Raw genomic sequence first — 23,087 nt, 5'->3', positions numbered from 1 at the left:
TGACAAATTTTGTGAAGTAGGTGAAACTTCATTTATACTTTCACTGGGCTGATCTCTGGACCTTATTGCGAACTCTATAATCATCTTTCACTTTTTACTATCCCAAAATGTATCACTAAGGTGACAGAAGTTGATTTCGGAGCATCATTTTTGAACAGGAGCTTCAAACATTTTGTGGCATATGAGAAATTCCCTAAGCCCCGGACCTGTCGATTTTGGTCAAAAATGAAAATTTCAGAAGTGCCCCAATTTCTGCTTTAAACTTTAGGTACTATCCCAAAATGTATCACTAAGGTGACAGAAGTTGATTTCGGAGCATCATTTTTGAACAGGAGCTTCAACCATTTTGTGGCATATGAGAAATTCCCTAAGCCCCGGACCTGTCTATTTTGGTCAAAAATGAAAATTTAAAAAGTGCCCCAATTTCTGCTTTAAACTTTAGGTACTATCCCAAAATGTATCACTAAGGTGACAGAAGTTGATTTCGGAGCATCATTTTTGAACAGGAGCTTCAACCATTTTGTGGCATATGAGAAATTCCCTAAGCCCCGGACCTGTCGATTTTGGTCAAAAATTTAAATTTCAGAAGTGCCCCAATTTCTGCTTTAAACTTTAGTCACTATCCCAAAATGTATCACTAAGGTGACAGAAGTTGATTTCGGAGCATCATTTTTGAACAGGAGCTTCAACCATTTTGTGGCATATGAGAAATTCCCTAATCCCCGGACCTGTCTATTTTGGTCAAAAATGAAAATTTAAAAAGTGCCCCAATTTCTGCTTTAAACTTTAGGTACTATCCCAAAATGTATCACTAAGGTGACAGAAGTTGATTTCGGAGCATCATTTTTGAACAGGAGCTTCAACCATTTTTTGGCATATGAGAAAATCCCTAAGCCCCGGACCTGTCGATTTTGGTCAAAAATGAAAATTTTAAAAGTGCCCCAATTTCTGCTTTAAACTTTAGGTACTATCCCAAAATGTATCACTAAGATGACAGAAGTTGATTTCGGAGCATCATTTTTGAACAGGAGCTTCAACCATTTTGTGGCATATGAGAAATTCCCTAAGCCCCGGACCTGTCGATTTTGGTCAAAAATTTAAATTTCAGAAGTGCCCCAATTCCTGCTTTAAACTTTAGGTACTATCCCAAAATGTATCACTAAGGTGACAGAAGTTGATTTCGGAGCATCATTTTTGAACAGGAGCTTCAACCATTTTGTGGCATATGAGAAATTCCCTAAGCCCCGGACCTGTCGATTTTGGTCAAAAATTTAAATTTCAGAAGTGCCCCAATTTCTGCTTTAAACTTTAGTCACTATCCCAAAATGTATCACTAAGGTGACAGAAGTTGATTTCGGAGCATCATTTTTGAACAGGAGCTTCAACCATTTTGTGGCATATGAGAAATTCCCTAATCCCCGGACCTGTCTATTTTGGTCAAAAATGAAAATTTAAAAAGTGCCCCAATTTCTGCTTTAAACTTTAGGTACTATCCCAAAATGTATCACTAAGGTGACAGAAGTTGATTTCGGAGCATCATTTTTGAACAGGAGCTTCAACCATTTTTTGGCATATGAGAAAATCCCTAAGCCCTGGACCTGTCGATTTTGGTCAAAAATGAAAATTTTAAAAGTGCCCCAATTTCTTCTTTAAACTTTAGGTACTATCCCAAAATGTATCACTAAGATGACAGAAGTTGATTTCGGAGCATCATTTTTGAACAGGAGCTTCAACCATTTTGTGGCATATGAGAAATTCCCTAAGCCCCGGACCTGTCGATTTTGGTCAAAAATGTAAATTTCAGAAGTGCCCCAATTCCTGCTTTAAACTTTAGGTACTATCCCAAAATGTATCACTAAGGTGACAGAAGTTGATTTCGGAGCATCATTTTTGAACAGGAGCTTCAACCGTTTTGTGGCATATGAGAAATTCCCTAAGCCCCGGACCTGTCGATTTTGGTCAAAAATGTAAATTTAAAAAGTGCCCCAATTTCTGCTTTAAACTTTAGGTACTATCCCAAAATGTATCACTAAGGTGACAGAAGTTGATTTCGGAGCATCATTTTTGAACAGGAGCTTCAACCGTTTTGTGACATATGAGAAATTCCCTAAGCCCCGGACCTGTCGATTTTGGTCAAAAATGTAAATTTCAGAAGTGCCCCAATTCCTGCTTTAAACTTTAGGTACTATCCCAAAATGTATCACTAAGGTGACAGAAGTTGATTTCGGAGCATCATTTTTGAACAGGAGCTTCAACCATTTTGTGGCATATGAGAAAATCCCAAAGCCCCGGACCTGTCGATTTTGGTCAAAAATGAAAAATTCAAAAGTGCCCCAATTTCTGCTTTAAACTTTAGGTACTATCCCAAAATGTATCACTAAGGTGACAGAAGTTGATTTTGGAGCATCATTTTTGAACAGGAGCTTCATTCGTTTTGTGGCATATGAGAAATTCCCTAAGCCCCGGACCTGTCGATTTAGGTCAAAAATTTAAATTTCAAAAGTGCCCCAATTTCTGCTTTAAACTTTAGGTACTATCCCAAAATGTATCACTAAGGTGACAAAAGTTGATTTCGGAGCATCATTTTTGAACAGGAGCTTCAACCATTTTGTGGCATATGAGAAATTCCCTAAGCCCCGGACCTGTCGATTTTGGTCAAAAATTTTAATTTCACAAGTGCCCCAATTCCTGCTTTAAACTTTAGGTACTATCCCAAAATGTATCACTAAGGTGACAGAAGTTGATTTCGGAGCATCATTTTTGAACAGGAGCTTCAACCATTTTGTAGCATATGAGAAATTCCCTAAGCCCCGGACCTGTCTATTTTGGTCAAAAATGAAAATTTATAAAGTGCCCCAATTTCTGCTATAAACTTTAGGTACTATCCCAAAATGTATCACTAAGGTGACAGAAGTTGATTTCGGAGCATCATTTTTGAACAGGAGCTTCAACCATTTTGTGGCATATGAGAAATTCCCTAAGCCCCGGACCTGTCGATTTTGGTCAAAAATGTAAATTTCAGAAGTGCCCCAATTCCTGCTTTAAACTTTAGGTACTATCCCAAAATGTATCACTAAGGTGACAGAAGTTGATTTCGGAGCATCATTTTTGAACAGGAGCTTCAACCGTTTTGTAGCATATGAGAAATTCCCTAAGCCCCGGACCTGTCGATTTTGGTCAAAAATGTAAATTTCAAAAGTGCCCCAATTTCTGCTTTAAACTTTAGATACTATCCCAAAATGTATCACTAAGGTGACAGAAGTTGATTTCGGAGCATCATTTTTGAAAAGGAGCTTCAACTATTTTGTGGCATATGAGAAATTCCCTAAGCCCCGAACCTGTCGATTTTGGTCAAAAATGTAAATTTCAAAAGTGCCCCAATTTCTGCTTTAAACTTTAGGTACTATCCCAAAATGTATCACTAAGGTGACAGAAGTTGATTTCGGAGCATCATTTTTGAACAGGAGCTTCAACCATTTTGTGGCATATGAGAAATTCCCTAAGCCCCGGACCTGTCGATTTTGGTCAAAAATGAAAATTTAAAAAGTGCCCCAATTTCTGCTTTAAACTTTAGGTACTATTCCAAAATGTATCACTAAGGTGACAGAAGTTGATTTCGGAGCATCATTTTTGAACAGGAGCTTCAACCATTTTGTGGCATATGAGAAATTCCCTAAGCCCCGGACCTGTCGATTTTGGTCAAAAATGTAAATTTCAGAAGTGCCCCAATTCCTGCTTTAAACTTTAGGTACTATCCCAAAATGTATCACTAAGGTGACAGAAGTTGATTTCGGAGCATCATTTTTGAACAGGAGCTTCAACCGTTTTGTGGCATATGAGAAATTCCCTAAGCCCCGGACCTGTCGATTTTGGTCAAAAATGTAAATTTCAAAAGTGCCCCAATTTCTGCTTTAAACTTTAGATACTATCCCAAAATGTATCACTAAGGTGACAGAAGTTGATTTCGGAGCATCATTTTTGAACAGGAGCTTCAACTATTTTGTGGCATATGAGAAATTCCCTAAGCCCCGAACCTGTCGATTTTGGTCAAAAATGTAAATTTCAAAAGTGCCCCAATTTCTGCTTTAAACTTTAGGTACTATCCCAAAATGTATCACTAAGGTGACAGAAGTTGATTTCGGAGCATCATTTTTGAACAGGAGCTTCAACCATTTTGTGGCATATGAGAAATTCCCTAAGCCCCGGACCTGTCGATTTTGGTCAAAAATGAAAATTTAAAAAGTGCCCCAATTTCTGCTTTAAACTTTAGGTACTATTCCAAAATGTATCACTAAGGTGACAGAAGTTGATTTCGGAGCATCATTTTTGAACAGGAGCTTCAACCATTTTGTGGCATATGAGAAATTCCCTAAGCCCCGGACCTGTCGATTTTGGTCAAAAATGTAAATTTCAGAAGTGCCCCAATTCCTGCTTTAAACTTTAGGTACTATCCCAAAATGTATCACTAAGGTGACAGAAGTTGATTTCGGAGCATCATTTTTGAACAGGAGCTTCAACCGTTTTGTGGCATATGAGAAATTCCCTAAGCCCCGGACCTGTCTATTTTGGTCAAAAATGTAAATTTAAAAAGTGCCCCAATTTCTGCTTTAAACTTTAGGTACTATCCCAAAATGTATCACTAAGGTGACAGAAGTTGATATCGGAGCATCATTTTTGAACAGGAGCTTCAACCATTTTGTGGCATATGAGAAATTCCCTAAGCCCCGAACCTGTCGATTTTGGTCAAAAATGAAAATTTAAAAAGTGCCCCAATTTCAGCTTTAAACTTTAGGTACTATTCCAAAATGTATCACTAAGGAGACAGAAGTTGATTTCGGAGCATCATTTTTGAACAGGAGCTTCAACCATTTTGTGGCATATGAGAAAATCCCAAAGCCCCGGACCTGTCGATTTTGGTCAAAAATGAAAAATTCAAAAGTGCCCCAATTTCTGCTTTAAACTTTAGGTACTATCCCAAAATGTATCACTAAGGTGACAGAAGTTGATTTCGGAGCATCATTTTTGAACAGGAGCTTCAACCGTTTTGTGGCATATGAGAAATTCCCTAAGCCCCGGACCTGTCGATTTTGGTCAAAAATGTAAATTTCAAAAGTGCCCCAATTTCTGCTTTAAACTTTAGATACTATCCCAAAATGTATCACTAAGGTGACAGAAGTTGATTTCGGAGCATCATTTTTGAACAGGGGCTTCAACTATTTTGTGGCATATGAGAAATTCCCTAAGCCCCGAACCTGTCGATTTTGGTCAAAAATGTAAATTTCAAAAGTGCCCCAATTTCTGCTTTAAACTTTAGGTACTATCCCAAAATGTATCACTAAGGTGACAGAAGTTGATTTCGGAGCATCATTTTTGAACAGGAGCTTCAACCATTTTGTGGCATATGAGAAATTCCCTAAGCCCCGGACCTGTCGATTTTGGTCAAAAATGAAAATTTAAAAAGTGCCCCAATTTCTGCTTTAAACTTTAGGTACTATTCCAAAATGTATCACTAAGGTGACAGAAGTTGATTTCGGAGCATCATTTTTGAACAGGAGCTTCAACCATTTTGTGGCATATGAGAAATTCCCTAAGCCCCGGACCTGTCGATTTTGGTCAAAAATGTAAATTTCAGAAGTGCCCCAATTCCTGCTTTAAACTTTAGGTACTATCCCAAAATGTATCACTAAGGTGACAGAAGTTGATTTCGGAGCATCATTTTTGAACAGGAGCTTCAACCGTTTTGTGGCATATGAGAAATTCCCTAAGCCCCGGACCTTTCTATTTTGGTCAAAAATGTAAATTTAAAAAGTGCCCCAATTTCTGCTTTAAACTTTAGGTACTATCCCAAAATGTATCACTAAGGTGACAAAAGTTGATTTCGGAGCATCATTTTTGAACAGGAGCTTCAACCATTTTGTGGCATATGAGAAATTCCCTAAGCCCCGGACCTGTCGATTTTGGTCAAAAATGTAAATTTCAGAAGTGCCCCAATTTCTGCTTTAAACTTTAGGTACTATCCCAAAATGTATCACTAAGGTGACAGAAGTTGATTTCGGAGCATCATTTTTGAACAGGAGCTTCAACCATTTTGTGGCATATGAGAAATTCCCTAAGCCCCGGACCTGTCTATTTTGGTCAAAAATGAAAATTTAAAAAGTGCCCCAATTTCTGCTTTAAACTTTAGGTACTATCCCAAAATGTATCACTAAGGTGACAGAAGTTGATTTCGGAGCATCATTTTTGAACAGGAGCTTCAACCATTTTGTGGCATATGAGAAATTCCCTAAGCCCCGGACCTGTCGATTTTGGTCAAAAATTTAAATTTCACAAGTGCCCCAATTCTTGCTTTAAACTTTAGGTACTATCCCAAAATGTATCACTAAGGTGACAGAAGTTGATTTCGGAGCATCATTTTTGAACAGGAGCTTCAACCATTTTGTGGCATATGAGAAATTCCCTAAGCCCCGGACCTGTCGATTTTGGTCAAAAATGTAAATTTCAGAAGTGCCCCAATTTCTGCTTTAAACTTTAGTTACTATCCCAAAATGTATCACTAAGGTGACAGAAGTTGATTTCGGAGCATCATTTTTGAACAGGAGCTTCAACCGTTTTGTAGCATATGAGAAATTCCCTAAGCCCCGGACCTGTCGATTTTGGTCAAAAATGTAAATTTCAAAAGTGCCCCAATTTCTGCTTTAAACTTTAGATACTATCCCAAAATGTATCACTAAGGTGACAGAAGTTGATTTCGGAGCATCATTTTTGAACAGGAGCTTCAACTATTTTGTGGCATATGAGAAATTCCCTAAGCCCCGGACCTGTCGATTTTGGTCAAAAATGAAAATTTAAAAAGTGCCCCAATTTCTGCTTTAAACTTTAGGTACTATTCCAAAATGTATCACTAAGGTGACAGAAGTTAATTTCGGAGCATCATTTTTGAACAGGAGCTTCAACCATTTTGTGGCATATGAGAAAATCCCAAAGCCCCGGACCTGTCGATTTTGGTCAAAAATGAAAAATTCAAAAGTGCCCCAATTTCTGCTTTAAACTTTAGGTACTATCCCAAAATGTATCACTAAGGTGACAGAAGTTGATTTTGGAGCATCATTTTTGAACAGGAGCTTCAACCGTTTTGTGACATATGAGAAATTCCCTAAGCCCCGGACTTGTCGATTTTGGTCAAAAATGAAAATTTCAAAAGTGACCAAATTTCTGCTTTAAACTTCAGGTACTATCCCAAAATGTATCACTAAGGTGACAGAAGTTGATTTCGGAGCATCATTTTTGAACAGGAGCTTCAACCGTTTTGTGGCATATGAGAAATTCCCTAAGCCCCAGACCTGTCGATTTTGGTCAAAAATGAAAAATTCAAAAGTGCCCCAATTTCTGCTTTAAACTTTAGGTACTATCCCAAAATGTATCACTAAGGTGACAGAAGTTGATTTCGGAGCATCATTTTTGAACAGGAGCTTCAACCGTTTTGTGGCATATGAGAAATTCCCTAAGCCCCGGACCTGTCGATTTTGGTCAAAAATGTAAATTTCAAAAGTGCCCCAATTTCTGCTTTAAACTTTAGATACTATCCCAAAATGTATCACTAAGGTGACAGAAGTTGATTTCGGAGCATCATTTTTGAACAGGGGCTTCAACTATTTTGTGGCATATGAGAAATTCCCTAAGCCCCGAACCTGTCGATTTTGGTCAAAAATGTAAATTTCAAAAGTGCCCCAATTTCTGCTTTAAACTTTAGGTACTATCCCAAAATGTATCACTAAGGTGACAGAAGTTGATTTCGGAGCATCATTTTTGAACAGGAGCTTCAACCATTTTGTGGCATATGAGAAATTCCCTAAGCCCCGGACCTGTCGATTTTGGTCAAAAATGAAAATTTAAAAAGTGCCCCAATTTCTGCTTTAAACTTTAGGTACTATTCCAAAATGTATCACTAAGGTGACAGAAGTTGATTTCGGAGCATCATTTTTGAACAGGAGCTTCAACCATTTTGTGGCATATGAGAAATTCCCTAAGCCCCGGACCTGTCGATTTTGGTCAAAAATGTAAATTTCAGAAGTGCCCCAATTCCTGCTTTAAACTTTAGGTACTATCCCAAAATGTATCACTAAGGTGACAGAAGTTGATTTCGGAGCATCATTTTTGAACAGGAGCTTCAACCGTTTTGTGGCATATGAGAAATTCCCTAAGCCCCGGACCTGTCTATTTTGGTCAAAAATGTAAATTTAAAAAGTGCCCCAATTTCTGCTTTAAACTTTAGGTACTATCCCAAAATGTATCACTAAGGTGACAAAAGTTGATTTCGGAGCATCATTTTTGAACAGGAGCTTCAACCATTTTGTGGCATATGAGAAATTCCCTAAGCCCCGGACCTGTCGATTTTGGTCAAAAATGTAAATTTCAGAAGTGCCCCAATTTCTGCTTTAAACTTTAGGTACTATCCCAAAATGTATCACTAAGGTGACAGAAGTTGATTTCGGAGCATCATTTTTGAACAGGAGCTTCAACCATTTTGTGGCATATGAGAAATTCCCTAAGCCCCGGACCTGTCTATTTTGGTCAAAAATGAAAATTTAAAAAGTGCCCCAATTTCTGCTTTAAACTTTAGGTACTATCCCAAAATGTATCACTAAGGTGACAGAAGTTGATTTCGGAGCATCATTTTTGAACAGGAGCTTCAACCATTTTGTGGCATATGAGAAATTCCCTAAGCCCCGGACCTGTCGATTTTGGTCAAAAATTTAAATTTCACAAGTGCCCCAATTCCTGCTTTAAACTTTAGGTACTATCCCAAAATGTATCACTAAGGTGACAGAAGTTGATTTCGGAGCATCATTTTTGAACAGGAGCTTCAACCATTTTGTGGCATATGAGAAATTCCCTAAGCCCCGGACCTGTCGATTTTGGTCAAAAATGTAAATTTCAGAAGTGCCCCAATTTCTGCTTTAAACTTTAGTTACTATCCCAAAATGTATCACTAAGGTGACAGAAGTTGATTTCGGAGCATCATTTTTGAACAGGAGCTTCAACCGTTTTGTAGCATATGAGAAATTCCCTAAGCCCCGGACCTGTCGATTTTGGTCAAAAATGTAAATTTCAAAAGTGCCCCAATTTCTGCTTTAAACTTTAGATACTATCCCAAAATGTATCACTAAGGTGACAGAAGTTGATTTCGGAGCATCATTTTTGAACAGGAGCTTCAACTATTTTGTGGCATATGAGAAATTCCCTAAGCCCCGAACCTGTCGATTTTGGTCAAAAATGTAAATTTCAAAAGTGCCCCAATTTCTGCTTTAAACTTTAGGTACTATCCCAAAATGTATCACTAAGGTGACAGAAGTTGATTTCGGAGCATCATTTTTGAACAGGAGCTTCAACCATTTTGTGGCATATGAGAAATTCCCTAAGCCCCGGACCTGTCGATTTTGGTCAAAAATGAAAATTTAAAAAGTGCCCCAATTTCTGCTTTAAACTTTAGGTACTATTCCAAAATGTATCACTAAGGTGACAGAAGTTAATTTCGGAGCATCATTTTTGAACAGGAGCTTCAACCATTTTGTGGCATATGAGAAAATCCCAAAGCCCCGGACCTGTCGATTTTGGTCAAAAATGAAAAATTCAAAAGTGCCCCAATTTCTGCTTTAAACTTTAGGTACTATCCCAAAATGTATCACTAAGGTGACAGAAGTTGATTTTGGAGCATCATTTTTGAACAGGAGCTTCAACCGTTTTGTGACATATGAGAAATTCCCTAAGCCCCGGACTTGTCGATTTTGGTCAAAAATGAAAATTTCAAAAGTGACCAAATTTCTGCTTTAAACTTCAGGTACTATCCCAAAATGTATCACTAAGGTGACAGAAGTTGATTTCGGAGCATCATTTTTGAACAGGAGCTTCAACCGTTTTGTGGCATATGAGAAATTCCCTAAGCCCCGGACCTGTCTATTTTGGTCAAAAATGAAAATTTAAAAAGTGCCCCAATTTCTGCTTTAAACTTTAGGTACTATCCCAAAATGTATCACTAAGGTGACAGAAGTTGATTTCGGAGCATCATTTTTGAACAGGAGCTTCAACCATTTTGTGGCATATGAGAAAATCCCTAAGCCCCGGACCTGTCGATTTTGGTCAAAAATAAAAATTTTAAAAGTGCCCCAATTTCTGCTTTAAACTTTAGGTACTATCCCAAAATGTATCACTAAGATGACAGAAGTTGATTTCGGAGCATCATTTTTGAACAGGAGCTTCAACCATTTTGTGGCATATGAGAAATTCCCTAAGCCCCGGACCTGTCGATTTTGGTCAAAAATGTAAATTTCAGAAGTGCCCAAATTCCTGCTTTAAACTTTAGGTACTATCCCAAAATGTATTGTATAGATAATATACTATAGAATTCTTGTTTTCAATACATCTCACTCACAAGGCTTCAAATGATTATAGGCACAAAGGATATCGCTTTGAGATATGCTTGTTTTATTTGTTTTAATGTGAGTGCATCAGTGTAAAAATAAAATATCCGTTTGTTCAAAACTGTATTGCACTATTTTTCTTTCCTCTTCTTGTTGTATATATATCGGAAGAGGCTGGTTATTGAGCTGTTGGATCCTTGTGGAGTTGGATATTTCTAAAGATACCAAGATGTGCCTATAATCATTTGAAGCCTTGTGAGTGAGATGTATTGAAAACAAGAATTCATTGCCATCTGATATAAGCATTCTACACTATTGTGTCTTTTTTGTTTTGTTTTTCTATCTATGTACCTTTACGGCTGATGCCAATAAGGACATATATTATATAGGTTGTGATCCATCCTCATGTTACGTCTAGAGAGTGCCTAAGTGGAGTATATTATCTATACAATACTGTGACAAATTTTGTGAAGTAGGTGAAACTTCATTTATACTTTCACTGGGCTGATCTCTGGACCTTATTGCGCACTCTATAATCATCTTTCACTTTTTACTATCCCAAAATGTATCACTAAGGTGACAGAAGTTGATTTTGGAGCATCATTTTTGAACAGGAGCTTCAACCATTTTGTGGCATATGAGAAATTCCCTAAGCCCCTGACCTGTCGATTTTGGTCAAAAATGTAAATTTCAGAAGTGCCCCAATTTCTGCTTTAAACTTTAGGTACTATCCCAAAATGTATCACTAAGGTGACAGAAGTTGATTTTGGAGCATCATTTTTGAACAGGAGCTTCAACCATTTTGTGGCATATGAGAAATTCCCTAAGCCCCGGACCTGTCGATTTTGGTCAAAAATGTAAATTTTAAAAGTGCCCCAATTTCTGCTTTAAACTTTAGGTACTATCCCAAAATGTATCACTAAGGTGACAGAAGTTGATTTCGGAGCATCATTTTTGAACAGGAGCTTCAACTATTTTGTGGCATATGAGAAATTCCCTAAGCCCCGAACCTGTCGATTTTGGTCAAAAATGTAAATTTCAAAAGTGCCCCAATTTCTGCTTTAAACTTTAGGTACTATCCCAAAATGTATCACTAAGGTGACAGAAGTTGATTTCGGAGCATCATTTTTGAACAGGAGCTTCAACTATTTTGTGGCATATGAGAAATTCCCTAAGCCCCGAACCTGTCGATTTTGGTCAAAAATGTAAATTTCAAAAGTGCCCCAATTTCTGCTTTAAACTTTAGGTACTATCCCAAAATGTATCACTAAGGTGACAGAAGTTGTTTTCGGAGCATCATTTTTGAACAGGAGCTTCAACCATTTTGTGGCATATGAGAAATTCCCTAAGCCCCGGACCTGTCGATTTTGGTCAAAAATGAAAATTTAAAAAGTGCCCCAATTTCAGCTTTAAACTTTAGGTACTATTCCAAAATGTATCACTAAGGTGACAGAAGTTGATTTCGGAGCATCATTTTTGAACAGGAGCTTCAACCATTTTGTGGCATATGAGAAAATCCCAAAGCCCCGGACCTGTCGATTTTGGTCAAAAATGAAAAATTCAAAATTGCCCCAATTTCTGCTTTAAACTTTAGGTACTATCCCAAAATGTATCACTAAGGTGACAGAAGTTGATTTTGGAGCATCATTTTTGAAAAGGAGCTTCAACCGTTTTGTGACATATGAGAAATTCCCTAAGCCCCGGACCTGTCGATTTTGGTCAAAAATGAAAATTTCAAAAGTGACCAAATTTCTGCTTTAAACTTTAGGTACTATCCCAAAATGTATCACTAAGGTGACAGAAGTTGATTTCGGAGCATCATTTTTGAACAGGAGCTTCAACTAATTTGTAGCATATGAGAAATTCCCTAAGCCCCGGCTCTGTCGATTTTGGTCAAAAATGTAAATTTCAGAAGTGCCCCAATTTCTACTTTAAACTTTAGGTACTATCCCAAAATGTATCCCTAAGGTGACAAAAGTTGATTTCGGAGCATCATTTTTGAACAGGAGCTTCAACTATTTTGTGGCATATGAGAAATTCCCTAAGCCCCGGACCTGTCGATTTTGGTCAAAAATGTAAATTTCAGAAGTGCCCCAATTTCTGCTTTAAACTTCAGGTATTATCCCAAAATGTATCACTAAGGTGACAGAAGTTGATTTCGGAGCATCATTTTTGAACAGGAGCTTCAACCGTTTTGTGGCATATGAGAAATTCCCTAAGCCCCGGACCTGTCGATTTTGGTCAAAAATTTAAATTTCAAAAGTGCCCCAATTTCTGCTTTAAACTTTAGGTACTATCCCAAAATGTATCACTAAGGTGACAAAAGTTGATTTCGGAGCATCATTTTTGAACAGGAGCTTCAACCATTTTGTGGCATATGAGAAATTCCTTAAGCCCCGGACCTGTCTATTTTGGTCAAAAATGAAAATTTAAAAAGTGCCCCAATTTCTGCTTTAAACTTTAGGTACTATCCCAAAATGTATCACTAAGGTGACAGAAGTTGATTTCGGAGCATCATTTTTGAACAGGAGCTTCAACCATTTTGTGGCATATGAGAAATTCCCTAAGCCCCGGACCTGTCGATTTTGGTCAAAAATTTAAATTTCAGAAGTGCCCCAATTTCTGCTTTAAACTTTAGTTACTATCCCAAAATGTATCACTAAGGTGACAGAAGTTGATTTCGGAGCATCATTTTTGAACAGGAGCTTCAACCATTTTGTGGCATATGAGAAATTCCCTAAGCCCCGGACCTGTCGATTTTGGTCAAAAATGAAAATTTAAAAAGTGCCCCAATTTCTGCTTTAAACTTTAGGTACTATTCCAAAATGTATCACTAAGGTGACAGAAGTTGATTTCGGAGCATCATTTTTGAACAGGAGCTTCAACTATTTCGTGGCATATGAGAAAATCCCTAAGCCCCGGACCTGTCGATTTTGGTCAAAGATGAAAAATTCAAAAGTGCCCCAATTTCTGCTTTAAACTTTAGGTACTATCCCAAAATGTATCACTAAGGTGACAGAAGTTGATTTTGGAGCATCATTTTTGAACAGGAGCTTCAACCGTTTTGTGACATATGAGAAATTCCCTAAGCCCCGGACCTGTCGATTTTGGTCAAAAATGAAAATTTCAAAAGTGACCAAATTTCTGCTTTAAACTTTAGGTACTATCCCAAAATGTATCACTAAGGTGACAGAAGTTGATTTCGGAGCATCATTTTTGAACAGGAGCTTCAACTAATTTGTAGCATATGAGAAATTCCCTAAGCCCCGGCTCTGTCGATTTTGGTCAAAAATGTAAATTTCAGAAGTGCCCCAATTTCTGCTTTAAACTTTAGGTACTATCCCAAAATGTATCACTAAGATGACAGAAGTTGATTTCGGAGCATCATTTTTGAACAGGAGCTTCAACCGTTTTGTGGCATATGAGAAATTCCCTAAGCACCGGACCTGTCAATTTTGGTCAAAAATTAAAATTTCAAAAGTGCCCCAATTTCTACTTTAAACTTTAGGTACTATCCCAAAATGTATCACTAAGGTGACTGAAGTTGATTTCGGAGCATCATTTTTGAACAGGAGCTTCAACCATTTTGTGGCATATGAGAAATTCCCTAAGCCCCGGACCTGTCGATTTTGGTCAAAAATTTAAATTTCAGAAGTGCCCCAATTTCTGCTTTAAACTTTAGTTACTATCCCAAAATGTATCACTAAGGTGACAGAAGTTGATTTCGGAGCATCATTTTTGAACAGGAGCTTCAACCATTTTGTGGCATATGAGAAATTCCCTAAGCCCCGGACCTGTCGATTTTGGTCAAAAATGAAAATTTAAAAAGTGCCCCAATTTCTGCTTTAAACTTTAGGTACTATTCCAAAATGTATCACTAAGGTGACAGAAGTTGATTTCGGAGCATCATTTTTGAACAGGAGCTTCAACTATTTCGTGGCATATGAGAAAATCCCTAAGCCCCGGACCTGTCGATTTTGGTCAAAGATGAAAAATTCAAAAGTGCCCCAATTTCTGCTTTAAACTTTAGGTACTATCCCAAAATGTATCACTAAGGTGACAGAAGTTGATTTTGGAGCATCATTTTTGAACAGGAGCTTCAACCGTTTTGTGACATATGAGAAATTCCCTAAGCCCCGGACCTGTCGATTTTGGTCAAAAATGAAAATTTCAAAAGTGACCAAATTTCTGCTTTAAACTTTAGGTACTATCCCAAAATGTATCACTAAGGTGACAGAAGTTGATTTCGGAGCATCATTTTTGAACAGGAGCTTCAACTAATTTGTAGCATATGAGAAATTCCCTAAGCCCCGGCTCTGTCGATTTTGGTCAAAAATGTAAATTTCAGAAGTGCCCCAATTTCTGCTTTAAACTTTAGGTACTATCCCAAAATGTATCACTAAGATGACAGAAGTTGATTTCGGAGCATCATTTTTGAACAGGAGCTTCAACCGTTTTGTGGCATATGAGAAATTCCCTAAGCACCGGACCTGTCAATTTTGGTCAAAAATTAAAATTTCAAAAGTGCCCCAATTTCTACTTTAAACTTTAGGTACTATCCCAAAATGTATCACTAAGGTGACTGAAGTTGATTTCGGAGCATCATTTTTGAACAGGAGCTTCAACCATTTTGTGGCATATGAGAAATTCCCTAAGCCCCGGACCTGTCGATTTTGGGCAAAAATGAAAATTTCAAAAGTGCCCCTATTTCTGCTTTAAACTTTAGGTACTATCCCAAAATGTATGACTAAGGTGACAGAAGTTGATTTCGGAGCATCATTTTTGAACAGGAGCTTCAACCATTTTGTGGCATATGAGAAATTCCCTAAGCCCCGGACCTGTCGATTTTGGTCAAAAATGAAAATTTCAAAAGTGCCCCAATTTCTGCTTTAAACTTCAGGTACTATCCCAAAATGTATCACTAAGGTGACAGAAGTTGATTTCGGAGCATCATTTTTGAACAGGAGCTTCAACTAATTTGTAGCATATGAGAAATTCCCTAAGCCCCGGCTCTGTCGATTTTGGTCAAAAATGTAAATTTCAGAAGTGCCCCAATTTCTGCTTTAAACTTTAGGTACTATCCCAAAATGTATCACTAAGGTGACAAAAGTTGATTTCGGAGCATCATTTTTGAACAGGAGCTTCAACTATTTTGTGGCATATGAGAAATTCCCTAAGCCCCGGACCTGTCGATTTTGGTCAAAAATTTTAATTTCAAAAGTGCCCCAATTTCTGCTTTAAACTTTAGGTACTATCCCAAAATGTATCACTAAGATGACAGAAGTTGATTTCGGAGCATCATTTTTGAACAGGAGCTTCAACCATTTTGTGGCATATGAGAAATTCCCTAAGCACCGGACCTGTCGATTTTGGTCAAAAATGAAAATTTAAAAAGTGCCCCAATTTCTGCTTTAAACTTCAGGTACTATCCCAAAATGTATCACTAAGGTGACAGAAGTTGATTTCGAAGCATCATTTTTGAACAGGAGCTTCAACTAATTTGAAGCATATGAGAAATTCCCTAAGCCCCGGCTCTGTCGATTTTGGTCAAAAATGTAAATTTCAGAAGTGCCCCAATTTCTGCTTTAAACTTTAGGTACTATCCCAAAATGTATCACTAAGGTGACAAAAGTTGATTTCGGAGCATCATTTTTGAACAGGAGCTTCAACTATTTTGTGGCATATGAGAAATTCCCTAAGCCCCGGACCTGTCGATTTTGGTCAAAAATGTAAATTTCAGAAGTGCCCCAATTTCTGCTTTAAACTTTAGGTACTATCCCAAAATGTATCACTAAGGTGACAGAAGTTGATTTCGGAGCATCATTTTTGAACAGGAGCTTCAACCATTTTGTGGCATATGAGAAATTCCCTATGCCCCGGACCTGTCTATTTTGGTCAAAAATGAAAATTTAAAAAGTGCCCCAATTTCTGCTTTAAACTTTAGGTACTATCCCAAAATTTATCACTAAGGTGACAGAAGTTGATTTCGGAGCATCATTTTTGAACAGGAGCTTCAACCATTTTGTGGCATATGAGAAATTCCCTAAGCCCCGGACCTGTCTATTTTGGTCAAAAATGAAAATTTAAAAAGTGCCCCAATTTCTGCTTTAAACTTTGGGTACTATCCCAAAATGTATCACTAAGGTGACAGAAGTTGATTTCGGAGCATCATTTTTGAACAGGAGCTTCAACCATTTTGTGGCATATGAGAAAATCCCTAAGCCCCGGACCTGTCGATTTTGGTCAAAAATGAAAATTTTAAAAGTGCCCCAATTTCTGCTTTAAACTTTAGGTACTATCCCAAAATGTATCACTAAGATGACAGAAGTTGATTTCGGAGCATCATTTTTGAACAGGAGCTTCAACCATTTTGTGGCATATGAGAAATTCCCTAAGCCCCGGACCTGTCGATTTTGGTCAAAAATGTAAATTTCAGAAGTGCCCCAATTCCTGCTTTAAACTTTAGGTACTATCCCAAAATGTATTGTATAGATAATATACTATAGAATTCTTGTTTTCAATACATCTCACTCACAAGGCTTCAAATGATTATAGGCACAAAGGATATCGCTTTGAGATATGCTTGTTTTATTTGTTTTAATGTGAGTGCATCAGTGTAAAAATAAAATATCCGTTTGTTCAAAACTGTATTGCACTATTTTTATTTCCTCTTCTTGTTGTATATATATCGGTAGAGGCTGGTTATTGAGCTGTTGGATCCTTGTGGAGTTGGATATTTCTAAAGATACCAAGATGTGCCTATAATCATTTGAAGCCTTGTGAGTGAGATGTATTGAAAACAAGAATTCATTGCCATCTGATATAAGCATTCTACACTATTGTGTCTTTTTTGTTTTGTTTTTCTATCTATGTACCTTTACGGCTGATGCCAATAAGGACATATATTATATAGGTTGTGATCCATCCTCATGTTACGTCTAGAGAGCGCCTAAGTGGAGTATATTATCTATACAATACTGTGACAAATTTTGTGAAGTAGGTGAAACTTCATTTATACTTTCACTGGGCTGATCTCTGGACCTTATTGCGCACTCTATAATCATCTTTCACTTTTTACTATCCCAAAATGTATCACTAAGGTGACAGAAGTTGATTTCGGAGCATCATTTTTGAACAGGAGCTTCAACCATTTTGTGGCATATGAGAAATTCCCTAAGCCCCGGACCTGTCTATTTTGGTCAAAAATGAAAATTTAAAAAGTGCCCCAATTTCTGCTTTAAACTTTAGGTACTATCCCAAAATGTATCACTAAGGTGACAGAAGTTGATTTCGGAGCATCATTTTTGAACAGGAGCTTCAACCGTTTTGTGACATATGATAAATTCCCTAAGCCCTGGACCTGTCGATTTTGGTCAAAAATTTAAATTTCAGAAGTGCCCCAATTCCTGCTTTAAACTTTAGGTACTATCCCAAAATGTATCACTAAGGTGACAGAAGTTGATTTCGGAGCATCATTTTTGAACAGGAGCTTCAACCATTTTGTGGCATATGAGAAATTCCCTAAGCCCCGGACCTGTCGATTTTGGTCAAAAATGTAAATTTCAGAAGTGCCCCAATTTCTGCTTTAAACTTTAGGTACTATCCCAAAATGTATCACTAAGGTGACAGAAGTTGATTTCGGAGCATCATTTTTGAACAGGAGCTTCAACCATTTTGTGGCATATGAGAAAATCCCTAAGCCCCGGACCTGTCGATTTTGGTCAAAAATGAAAATTTTAAAAGTGCCCCAATTTCTGCTTTAAACTTTAGGTACTATCCCAAAATGTATCACTAAGATGACAGAAGTTGATTTCAGAGCATCATTTTTGAACAGGAGCTTCAACCATTTTGTGGCATATGAGAAATTCCCTAAGCCCCGGACCTGTCGATTTTGGTCAAAAATGAAAATTTAAAAAGTGCCCCAATTTCAGCTTTAAACTTTAGGTACTATTCCAAAATGTATCACTAAGGTGACAGAAGTTGATTTCGGAGCATCATTTTTGAACAGGAGCTTCAACCATTTTGTGGCATATGAGAAAATCCCTAAGCCCCGGACCTGTCGATTTTGGTCAAAAATGAAAATTTTAAAAGTGCCCCAATTTCTGCTTTAAACTTTAGGTACTATCCCAAAATGTATCACTAAGATGACAGAAGTTGATTTCGGAGCATCATTTTTGAACAGGAGCTTCAACCATTTTGTGGCATATGAGAAATTCCCTAAGCCCCGGACCTGTCGATTTTGGTCAAAAATGTAAATTTCAGAAGTGCCCCAATTCCTGCTTTAAACTTTAGGTACTATCCCAAAATGTATTGTATAGATAATATACTATAGAATTCTTGTTTTCAATACATCTCACTCACAAGGCTTCAAATGATTATAGGCACAAAGGATATCGCTTTGAGATATGCTTGTTTTATTTGTTTTAATGTGAGTGCATCAGTGTAAAAATAAAATATCCGTTTGTTCAAAACTGTATTGCACTATTTTTATTTCCTCTTCTTGTTGTATATATATCGGTAGAGGCTGGTTATTGAGCTGTTGGATCCTTGTGGAGTTGGATATTTCTAAAGATACCAAGATGTGCCTATAATCATTTGAAGCCTTGTGAGTGAGATGTATTGAAAACAAGAATTCATTGCCATCTGATATAAGCATTCTACACTATTGTGTCTTTTTTGTTTTGTTTTTCTATCTATGTACCTTTACGGCTGATGCCAATAAGGACATATATTATATAGGTTGTGATCCATCCTCATGTTACGTCTAGAGAGCGCCTAAGTGGAGTATATTATCTATACAATACTGTGACAAATTTTGTGAAGTAGGTGAAACTTCATTTATACTTTCACTGGGCTGATCTCTGGACCTTATTGCGCACTCTATAATCATCTTTCACTTTTTACTATCCCAAAATGTATCACTAAGGTGACAGAAGTTGATTTCGGAGCATCATTTTTGAACAGGAGCTTCAACCATTTTGTGGCATATGAGAAATTCCCTAAGCCCCGGACCTGTCTATTTTGGTCAAAAATGAAAATTTAAAAAGTGCCCCAATTTCTGCTTTAAACTTTAGGTACTATCCCAAAATGTATCACTAAGGTGACAGAAGTTGATTTCGGAGCATCATTTTTGAACAGAAGCTTCAACCATTTTGTGGCATATGAGAAATTCCCTAAGCCCCGGACCTGTTGATTTTGGTCAAAAATTTAAATTTCAGAAGTGCCCCAATTCCTGCTTTAAACTTTAGGTACTATCCCAAAATGTATCACTAAGGTGACAGAAGTTGATTTCGGAGCATCATTTTTGAACAGGAGCTTCAACCATTTTGTGGCATATGAGAAATTCCCTAAGCCCCGGACCTGTCGATTTTGGTCAAAAATGTAAATTTCAGAAGTGCCCCAATTTCTGCTTTAAACTTTAGGTACTATCCCAAAATGTATCACTAAGGTGACAGAAGTTGATTTCGGAGCATCATTTTTGAACAGGAGCTTCAACCATTTTGTGGCATATGAGAAAATCCCTAAGCCCCGGACCTGTCGATTTTGGTCAAAAATGAAAATTTTAAAAGTGCCCCAATGTCTGCTTTAAACTTTAGGTACTATCCCAAAATGTATCACTAAGATGACAGAAGTTGATTTCAGAGCATCATTTTTGAACAGGAGCTTCAACCATTTTGTGGCATATGAGAAATTCCCTAAGCCCCGGACCTGTCGATTTTGGTCAAAAATGAAAATTTAAAAAGTGCCCCAATTTCAGCTTTAAACTTTAGGTACTATTCCAAAATGTATCACTAAGGTGACAGAAGTTGATTTCGGAGCATCATTTTTGAACAGGAGCTTCAACCATTTTGTGGCATATGAGAAAATCCCTAAGCCCCGGACCTGTCGATTTTGGTCAAAAATGAAAATTTTAAAAGTGCCCCAATTTCTGCTTTAAACTTTAGGTACTATCCCAAAATGTATCACTAAGATGACAGAAGTTGATTTCGGAGCATCATTTTTGAACAGGAGCTTCAACCATTTTGTGGCATATGAGAAATTCCCTAAGCCCCGGACCTGTCGATTTTGGTCAAAAATGTAAATTTCAGAAGTGCCCCAATTCCTGCTTTAAACTTTAGGTACTATCCCAAAATGTATTGTATAGATAATATACTATAGAATTCTTGTTTTCAATACATCTCACTCACAAGGCTTCAAATGATTATAGGCACAAAGGATATCGCTTTGAGATATGCTTGTTTTATTTGTTTTAATGTGAGTGCATCAGTGTAAAAATAAAATATCCGTTTGTTCAAAACTGTATTGCACTATTTTTATTTCCTCTTCTTGTTGTATATATATCGGTAGAGGCTGGTTATTGAGCTGTTGGATCCTTGTGGAGTTGGATATTTCTAAAGATACCAAGATGTGCCTATAATCATTTGAAGCCTTGTGAGTGAGATGTATTGAAAACAAGAATTCATTGCCATCTGATATAAGCATTCTACACTATTGTGTCTTTTTTGTTTTGTTTTTCTATCTATGTACCTTTACGGCTGATGCCAATAAGGACATATATTATATAGGTTGTGATCCATCCTCATGTTACGTCTAGAGAGCGCCTAAGTGGAGTATATTATCTATACAATACTGTGACAAATTTTGTGAAGTAGGTGAAACTTCATTTATACTTTCACTGGGCTGATCTCTGGACCTTATTGCGCACTCTATAATCATCTTTCACTTTTTACTATCCCAAAATGTATCACTAAGGTGACAGAAGTTGATTTCGGAGCATCATTTTTGAACAGGAGCTTCAACCATTTTGTGGCATATGAGAAATTCCCTAAGCCCCGGACCTGTCTATTTTGGTCAAAAATGAAAATTTAAAAAGTGCCCCAATTTCTGCTTTAAACTTTAGGTACTATCCCAAAATGTATCACTAAGGTGACAGAAGTTGATTTCGGAGCATCATTTTTGAACAGAAGCTTCAACCATTTTGTGGCATATGAGAAATTCCCTAAGCCCCGGACCTGTCGATTTTGGTCAAAAATTTAAATTTCAGAAGTGCCCCAATTCCTGCTTTAAACTTTAGGTACTATCCCAAAATGTATCACTAAGGTGACAGAAGTTGATTTCGGAGCATCATTTTTGAACAGGAGCTTCAACCATTTTGTGGCATATGAGAAATTCCCTAAGCCCCGGACCTGTCGATTTTGGTCAAAAATGTAAATTTCAGAAGTGCCCCAATTTCTGCTTTAAACTTTAGGTACTATCCCAAAATGTATCACTAAGGTGACAGAAGTTGATTTCGGAGCATCATTTTTGAACAGGAGCTTCAACCATTTTGTGGCATATGAGAAAATCCCTAAGCCCCGGACCTGTCGATTTTGGTCAAAAATGAAAATTTTAAAAGTGCCCCAATGTCTGCTTTAAACTTTAGGTACTATCCCAAAATGTATCACTAAGATGACAGAAGTTGATTTCAGAGCATCATTTTTGAACAGGAGCTTCAACCATTTTGTGGCATATGAGAAATTCCCTAAGCCCCGGACCTGTCGATTTTGGTCAAAAATGAAAATTTAAAAAGTGCCCCAATTTCAGCTTTAAACTTTAGGTACTATTCCAAAATGTATCACTAAGGTGACAGAAGTTGATTTCGGAGCATCATTTTTGAACAGGAGCTTCAACCATTTTGTGGCATATGAGAAAATCCCTAAGCCCCGGACCTGTCGATTTTGGTCAAAAATGAAAATTTTAAAAGTGCCCCAATTTCTGCTTTAAACTTTAGGTACTATCCCAAAATGTATCACTAAGATGACAGAAGTTGATTTCGGAGCATCATTTTTGAACAGGAGCTTCAACCATTTTGTGGCATATGAGAAATTCCCTAAGCCCCGGACCTGTCGATTTTGGTCAAAAATGTAAATTTCAGAAGTGCCCCAATTCCTGCTTTAAACTTTAGGTACTATCCCAAAATGTATTGTATAGATAATATACTATAGAATTCTTGTTTTCAATACATCTCACTCACAAGGCTTCAAATGATTATAGGCACAAAGGATATCGCTTTGAGATATGCTTGTTTTATTTGTTTTAATGTGAGTGCATCAGTGTAAAAATAAAATATCCGTTTGTTCAAAACTGTATTGCACTATTTTTATTTCCTCTTCTTGTTGTATATATATCGGTAGAGGCTGGTTATTGAGCTGTTGGATCCTTGTGGAGTTGGATATTTCTAAAGATACCAAGATGTGCCTATAATCATTTGAAGCCTTGTGAGTGAGATGTATTGAAAACAAGAATTCATTGCCATCTGATATAAGCATTCTACACTATTGTGTCTTTTTTGTTTTGTTTTTCTATCTATGTACCTTTACGGCTGATGCCAATAAGGACATATATTATATAGGTTGTGATCCATCCTCATGTTACGTCTAGAGAGCGCCTAAGTGGAGTATATTATCTATACAATACTGTGACAAATTTTGTGAAGTAGGTGAAACTTCATTTATACTTTCACTGGGCTGATCTCTGGACCTTATTGCGCACACTATAATCATCTTTCACTTTTTACTATCCCAAAATGTATCACTAAGGTGACAGAAGTTGATTTCGGAGCATCATTTTTGAACAGGAGCTTCAACCATTTTGTGGCATATGAGAAATTCCCTAAGCCCCGGACCTGTC

The sequence above is a fragment of the Pseudophryne corroboree genome, chromosome 10 (genome assembly GCF_028390025.1).
Source record: "Pseudophryne corroboree isolate aPseCor3 chromosome 10, aPseCor3.hap2, whole genome shotgun sequence".
NCBI classification, from domain to species: domain Eukaryota; kingdom Metazoa; phylum Chordata; class Amphibia; order Anura; family Myobatrachidae; genus Pseudophryne; species Pseudophryne corroboree.
Note: the sequence above shows the minus strand (reverse complement) of the source record.